Raw genomic sequence first — 7,593 nt, forward strand, 5'->3', positions numbered from 1 at the left:
CTTCACATCCTCGTGTATAAAATGCAGAACGGGATTCCTTGTCTACCTCACTAACGGGATAGCAAACGGGGGGAGAGAACTGGAAAGTACCTTCATGAAGGCAAAACAGTTTCAGTTCTCTGTACCAGGCCCCATGCTAGGCCCTGCAGAGACACTTCTAAGCCTCACAGAAATCCTTTAAGGTGAAAGGAATGGTCCCACTTGTACAAGAAGCTGACTCTCCCCCAGGCCTTGCTCCTCTGGGCCATGCCCATGATCATGAACTTGCTCTTGTCTCTCCTCCCCACTAGGACAAGAGCTGAGGGATCCCGGGGAGAAGGCCTCCGTCCCTGGACCGACAGAGAGCTGCCTGTGGCCCGCCCTGCTCATCAGGACCGGCAGTCAATGAAGAGGAGAGAGGAAAGCCTGACCCTATTCTCAAAATGCATCACCAGTGAGACCACCATGGCCAGAGTACAGAAAAGGGGGCAACTGGCAGAGGTAGGGCTCTGACATGAAGGGAGAGGTCTGTGAGGCAGGGCTACGTCGGCGCTGACTTCCAGCCCTGAAAGACCCTGGCCTCCATCCTGGAGAAACCACCCCCCTCTTATCCGGTCCTGCTCAACGAGCCCCCAAAGCCCCTCACTCCCGTTCGAGGACATCCAAACACCTTGTGCCTTCAAGCCCTCCCCAGGCTGCGTCGCCTACACACCAAGCAGAGTCCCGGTCTCCCGGCCAAGGGCACAAGAGAAAGCCAGGCCCTGCATCCATGTGCCCACACAGCACCTGGCCCAGAGGAGGCCCTGGGCCCCCCACCCCAGGGGCACTGGGGCAGATGTTATCTGCTCCCTGTTGTTCACCGCTGTGTCCCCCAGCAACCAGAACAGGGGTTGGCACATAGTAGGTGCTTCATAAATACAGGAGAGAGAGAAAAGGGAATCGGCTTTGTTTTCTTCCTTCCTCAGACTGGCAGCCATGAGGGGGAGAGACTGAGCCCACATCTTCCTGGATATCAGCATCCACAGGCCCACGGACCTACAGACCCATGGATCCAAGGCTCCACACATCACAGATGCACAGACACGTACACCCACAGATCTGCAGATCCTTGGACCCACGGACCTACAGATGCACACACACCCACACACACACACCCTCTACCGAGAGCCACAGACGGTGGATCCCGGGGCACGGACACACCGACCGCACACCCAGGGCGCCCTGGACGGTGGACACAGGGTTGAGGGAACAAGGCAGGAGCAGATCCTGGGAACATGCTTGAAGAAAACATTCTGCAGAAAAGAACTGGAGGGAGGAGAGGGGTCAGAAAGGAGCAGCGGCGAAGGAAGGACAAGAAAGGAAGCAGGGAGGAGGAAAGGAGATGGAGAAGAGCGCAGGAGGACCCTGCTCTCCCTACAGCCTGCCGGCGGCTCCCTGGACCCCCACACCCAGCCTGGCATCCCCTCCTTCCAGACGCTGTGGTAGTGTCTGAGCACCCTGAGCTGGGGGCTGGGCACTCGGAGAACAAGCGGGCAGAGGGGGAGGCGGCCGGGAATCCAGGAGCCCCACGAGAGCCTGCTTTGTCACCTTGGCAAGCATTCAGAAGCTGCCTGGGGGCGGGAGCTCTTCCAGGGTGGGGGAGAACCCAAGTGGTGTCCAGAAACAGACTTTCCCGGGAGGGCTGAGCCCCAGGGGAGTCCCACTTGGGGTGCAGGGCACGGGGTGAGGGTGGCAGAGATGGCAGTGGAGGCGGCATGATGAAGGGGCCTGGGGGAGTCACAGGTGGTGACGCCCTGCACTCAGGGTGTGGATCCGGTACAGGAGGCAGAGGAGCTGCAGTCACAGCTGTCCCCAAACTGCTCCCCGCTTGGCTGTGGGCTCCCTGGAGGAGTCCGTCTGGAGCCCATGATGGAGGCTGAGAGAGGAGCAGTTCTCACAGCCACCTCTGCCCCCACATGCCCACCCAAGGTCAAGGGGAGTCAGGGCACCTGGACTGGGGAACTGCTGCCTGGTGCCCCCTGGTGGGCCTAGAAGATGCCCTCTCAGAAGCACCTAGAATGGGTGGGAAGGACCCAGGAGGGGCCTCCTGCCAACCCTCTAGCCCCTCCCCAAAGCTGCCCCTCGGGGTGCCCAGGGGCAGGCTCTGAGCAGCCAGCAAGAGAGTGCAGGGACTCGGTGTGGGGCTCAGGCTCTCTGGGGCATGTGTGCCCGGGGCCTCATGAATTTGGTGCCAGACGGCTCAGCACCACCCCCCCAGGATGTGCTCCTCCCTCTTCCTCTTCCTCCCCCGACTGCAGCCTCAGAATTGGTCCCTACTCTGTGTCGCCCTACCCTGTCACCCACTGGCATCCCCTCCCTCTGGCTCAGCCTGGATGGTGGAGGCAGGAAGGGGACAGGAAGGTAGCCGGACTCCCCACCCTGTCCCCAGCCCAGCCCAGGTCCTGTAGTCTGAACAAAAAGTTTATCCTGAAGGGTGGACGAGTTTCCAAAGCCAGTCCTTGGGGCTGAGGAGAAATATTGATCCAAGAGGTGACTTGACAGTGTGGGCAGGGCCTGAGGATTGCAGCCTCGGGAAGCAGGCCTGAACTCCTGGGCCAGACCCTTTCCTGCGGGCCCAGCCCATGGCCCCACATCCCTATCTGCACAGCATCCCGGCTCCCAGGTGGCGCCAGTATCTGCTGGGTGAATCCTCAGGACCGTGAGAGACAGAAGGACAGCCCCGCTCCCTGCTCAGGCCAACCTGAGCACTCCAGCCCTAGGACATTCCTCACATGGCGTGTCAGACCCCATCACACCATACAGGCACAGACGCAAGCAAGCTTTCTCTCTGTCCCTCTCATTCTCTCTCTCTCTCACACACACACACACCTGGACCCAGAACACAGACTCACACAGCCAGGATATGGCTCAGAGGTCTCCCCACATGCCAGCCTCATGCCCGGCTTAGAGCCCCCCAGGACCCCGAAAGGAGGAGAAAGACACAAGCAGAGCGGCTCACTGATACCTCAGCCTGGGCCCATCCAAAAGCCCCCTCCCCGGGCATATGCTCCCCCCCCAAGAGGCCTGCCCACCCCCTGCCAAAGCCTCTTGCCCCCCACATCCCCCGACACACCACCCAGCAGACAATTAAAACCCAATCATCATAAACACTCATTATATAACCAGCCCCAACCTGCCGAGGATTTCTTTTACCCCCTAGAGTCCCGCTCCAGCCCCCGGCCTGGCTTCCTGCAGTGAAGCCTTGAGTCCCCCCAGGTGCTGACCCGCCGGCCCACCACCACCTCTGCCTCCAGGAAAGTTGGGCCGCCGGCTTCCCCCATCCAATCCCCCGCTGCTACCGTCCCTCCGCCAGCCCGCCCGGCGCAGCCCTCTGGACGCCGACACCGCCCTGGGCCGGTGGCCGCAGAGCCGCAGCAGCGGCGGGACCGCGGGGCGGCGGGACGGCCGGACCCAGCCCGGACCCAGCCCGGACCCAGCCCGGACCCCCGCCGGCAGCCTGACTTGTTGAATCCATTTCTGCGGCGCCGGCTCGCGGCTTCGGCGTCGGCACCGAGAGAACTTTCGTGGCCTTGGAGAAGGGACCGGTCAAAGTTTCCCGTCCTTCCTCCCGAGGCACCTGCCCGACAGCACGGGAGGGGCCGACCCGCTGGGCACGCGTGTGTCGGGGCCGCGGGGCGCGGGGGCGGGGGGCGGGGGTGGGGAATCGGTCCCAGAAGCAAACAAACAAACGCCTCAGAGCCACAGACCCGACGCGCTAAGAACCGGCCTCGGAGCGGAGCCCCCGCCCCCACCTACCTGCGCATGGACCCGGCAGGGCAGCAGGGGTCGTCCGGGTGGAGGCGCGGGGACGCCGCGTGCCCCGCAGCCGGAGAGGCAGGGACCCCGGCCCCGCCAGCCGCCGCCGCCCCCCGCCGGTTCAGGATCAGCTGAGCCCCTGGGGCGCGCGGGGCGGCGGGCGGGGGGCGGCGGGCCCCGGGGCCCGGGCCATGGCGGGAGGGCGGCGAGCCTGGGGCAGCGGCGCGGAGCCGGCGGCGCGGACGAGCGGCGGACGGCGCGGGAGTTGGAGCGCGCGGCGGGCGGCGGGCGGCGGGCGGGCGGGAGCGCGGCGCTCCGGGGCCGGGGCCGGGCCGGGGGGCGGGGGCGCCGGGACCCGGCGGGGGCGGGGCGGGGCGGGGCGGGGGCCCGGGAGGACCGCGCGGCGGCGGCGGCGGCGCGGGGTCGGGGCCGGTCCCGGCTCGGCTGGGCTCGCGCCTCCGGCCGCGGGCTCGAGGCGCGGGGTCTGCGCGCGGCGGGGGCTGCGGAGGAGCCCGAGCGCCCGGCGGTGCGGGGACGTGCGGCGGCGGCGAGACCGAGCCGCGCCGCGTGCGAGGCAAAGCCGTCCTTATACTGACACCAAATGTCTTCGGGGAAAGCTGCAGGCGCGGGACGCCGGGGGGAGGCGGGAGGCGACAGACAGGCTCCGGCGGCGGCTGAGCCCCCACGCCGCCCCCGAGGGCAGGAAGCCCCGGCCTCGCCGCCTCTCCCCGCAATTCAGGGGCGCGCCGGGGGAGGGTCCTCTCCAGGGGCTGCGTCATGCGCAAGGAGGGAGGGACCCCATGACCGACCACCCTCGGGTCCCAGGTGCCTGCTCCGCGCGTAACACTTTGGATTCTCACCCAGGTACTGTGAGATGGGGGGGGGGGGGCTCCACCGCCCAGGAGGGGCGCTGCCCAGCTGAGGCCACGGCTCGGAAATGGTGGAGCAGGCTGCCACTGGGCTCCAAAGGCGGCTCTAGGGCCCGGGCAGCTTCGGGCAGCTTCTCTCCTCTCGCTTCTCCCCCGCATCTGTGCTGTTTCCCAACCTTTAGGGCTTGACTGAAAGGCCACCTCCTCCAGGAAGGCTTCCTGGAGGCCTCCCAAGTAAAACTGATGCTTCTTTCTCCAGCTTCAAATGCCCCTAGCCTCTCCACTTCCCCTGGGCAGCCTGGGCCACAGGAGCCTGATGGATAGGACGCACTCAGCTCAGCCCTCTCCATCCCAACCTCATCTCCTTGGAAAATTGGGGGGGGGGGGTGGCTGCGGTTGGGGGGAGCTAATCCTGAGGATATTGAGGCCTGCCTTGGGGCCACCTGGCCTGGCAGGTGGGCAGAGCTGTGGACGAACAGGGACTCAGATTTGATCCCAGCTCTGTGGCTTCCTGACTGAGAAAGCCCCTTAAAATCTCTGAGCCTCAGGTTCCTCATCTGTGAAATGGAGCTAAAAGTTCACACTTAGCAGAATGTGAACAGTCCCTAAAGGGCTTAGCACCATCCCTGGCATCTAGTAGGTGCTTCACAAACATTCATCCCTTCCTACCCTTTCATCCATCCAGGGAGACAAGACAAAACTTTGTCACTGGACCACAATGAAAGGTGTTGTAGGCATGGAGTAAGCGGGACAGAGGGTGTCCCCTTGTGAGGTGGATTTATGTCAGAATGGAGTGGCCTTCAGATCAGGGGTCTTCAAGCGACAACCTCACCAAGGGCAGGAGGCTCACACTGTGCCTCGAGTGCTCACATGGGACTGAGATAAGAGAGGTGATGGGCAGAGAAACGGCTTCAAGGAGGAAGAAAGGACACAAGCAAAGGCACGGAGGTGAGAAATCAGGTGGCCGGGGCAGGCACTCTGGCCCTGACCCACCGAGTGCTCAGCTAGAAAGCCCTAGGCCCGGGACAGTGACAGCAATCAGACAGCAAGTCAGGGAGAAGCTCCCGAACAGGGCTCGCTTTCTCTCCATTGTCCTCTGGCAGCATTTTCCTAAAGTTCAAAAGACTGGACAGGACCTTGAGTAAGCCGCCAGATAGTGAATTCCCAGGACTGAGTCTTTTCAGCTCCACCTCCCAAAGCGGCCGCCCAGCCCCTGCTCGCATGCCTGGGGTGACACTGATCTCACTACTTCCCTGGGCAGCTGCTTTGCTCTCCGAGCACCTCTGATCCTTCAAAGTTCTTTTTCATATTTAAGGAGAAACTGACTCCTTCCATGATTCTAGTGCGCTCCTCATCCTTGGAGGACTGACACCCCTTCCCCAGCCACCCTCAAGCATCCACACACTGGCGAGAAGTTCTGCTTAATGTCTACCCTAAATACTTTCTGCCTTCATTGTCCATTCTTTCATCCTTCTGCCCTCAGCATGGTGGTGGGTTCCATGCACGGGAGGCTGCAGACAGATTAAAGGTCATAGAAGAAGTGGGGACAAAGAGGCGACCCTCAATCCTGCTGGCAGATGGGATTGCAACTCCAGGCCCGGGCCAAAGGCCAGGCTGTGGCAGTCCCTCCCGGAGGCCCTCGCTGGCAGCGAGAGCTTCATTTATTCATTATTGCTATTTATATTGTGTCTGGTATTTGCAGAAGGCTGCAGCAGCCTCACTCACTCATTAGGCCCCGCCGTGCCCTGGGAGCAGCGGCCTGCCAGGAGGACAGTGGCGTGGACCCCGGCCTGGAGTCCTTAGTGCACCCACCTGAGCTGACAGCTGGGCCAGGCTCCCTGTCCCCTCTCGCGAGCACCCAAACCCAACCAGGCCCTCACTCGCTACTCCCAGAGCAGCCCGGGCTCCCTTCTGTCCCTGGGAGAACTTTCCAGCAATTGGAGTAGCTAGAAGGGTAGGACGAATCTATTAAGGGGGATAAGCAAGCTAGGGCAGAAGAAAACTGGTGCAGAATTCCTGCTGCAGAACACGAGATGAGGTCCCTTCCAGGATAAAGATCCTAAACACACAGAGACAAAGATGCCAATCCTCAAAATCGACACTGATTTGTTTCCCAAACACAAAGCATTGATCTGCACCAGGTCCTGGTTTAAGCCCTTGACAAATTTTGACGAATTTAATCCTTTCCACAATCTTTTTAATCGTCACTGCTGTTTTACAGATGAGGAGCATCGGCACAGAGAAGTCAGGTAACTTGCTCAAGATCACACAGCTGATACACAGGAGAGCTGGCATTTGAAATCAGGGCATTTGCCTCCAGAATCTGCTCTTAACTAGGATTCTGAATTCTAAGATTCAAAAATTCTAAGAGTGGAAGTGTCCAGGATTCCAAACCGGTTGAGTGGCCTCACCTATCAGAGTAGAAAGGGATCCGGCCAGTGGTACCCTCACATAGGCCACTCTGTACCCCTTTAGAGCACAGTCTGACCCCTGGGGCATGGAAGGGACTGCTCTCAGAGGCCAAGCAGCAACCTGGACACCTAAGGACCAGGCCCCAGGAGCAGCCCACCGTGATAGGAGAAAACCAATGGCAGAAAATGAACCTCAACATCCCGAAAGCCTTTATTAAGCACCCACTGGGTACTGGGCCTGTGCCAAGGCCGGAGGATGTTATGAGATGAAAGCTCTGGAAAAGCTGACTATGGGTGAAACAGGGAGGGGACTTGGAGGGTGGGCCGAGGGGTTGCAGAGGGGATTGGGTTCTAAGAGCCCAAGAGCCCAATCTAGGGGTCGTGGCTGGATGGGCCGAGGAAAAAGAATGGGAGTTTCAGAGGGGAAGTGTGGACAGTGAAGGGAGAGGGGAGGAGAGACTGCAAAATGGATGGAGGCGGGGTCACACCAAGGGGGAGTCCTGGGGAAGCACCCCAGAGAGGGGTGAAGGACTCTGAAG

General features: G+C 61.6%; 1 protein-coding gene across 1 annotated transcript in view; it reads right to left on the reverse strand.

The window, feature by feature from the left end:
* The window catches only part of CACNA1I (calcium voltage-gated channel subunit alpha1 I), a 112,267-nt gene extending 108,365 nt beyond the window's left edge, over nt 1-3,902 (reverse strand). Inside the window, exon 1 of the mRNA XM_049115065.1 lies at nt 3,775-3,902. The gene's annotated coding sequence lies outside the window, so the exon portion shown is untranslated. The remainder of the gene's footprint in view (nt 1-3,774) is intronic.
* Between the last annotated feature and the right edge of the window lie 3,691 nt (nt 3,903-7,593).

Source organism: Canis lupus, chromosome 10 (genome assembly GCF_003254725.2).
Source record: "Canis lupus dingo isolate Sandy chromosome 10, ASM325472v2, whole genome shotgun sequence".
NCBI classification, from domain to species: domain Eukaryota; kingdom Metazoa; phylum Chordata; class Mammalia; order Carnivora; family Canidae; genus Canis; species Canis lupus.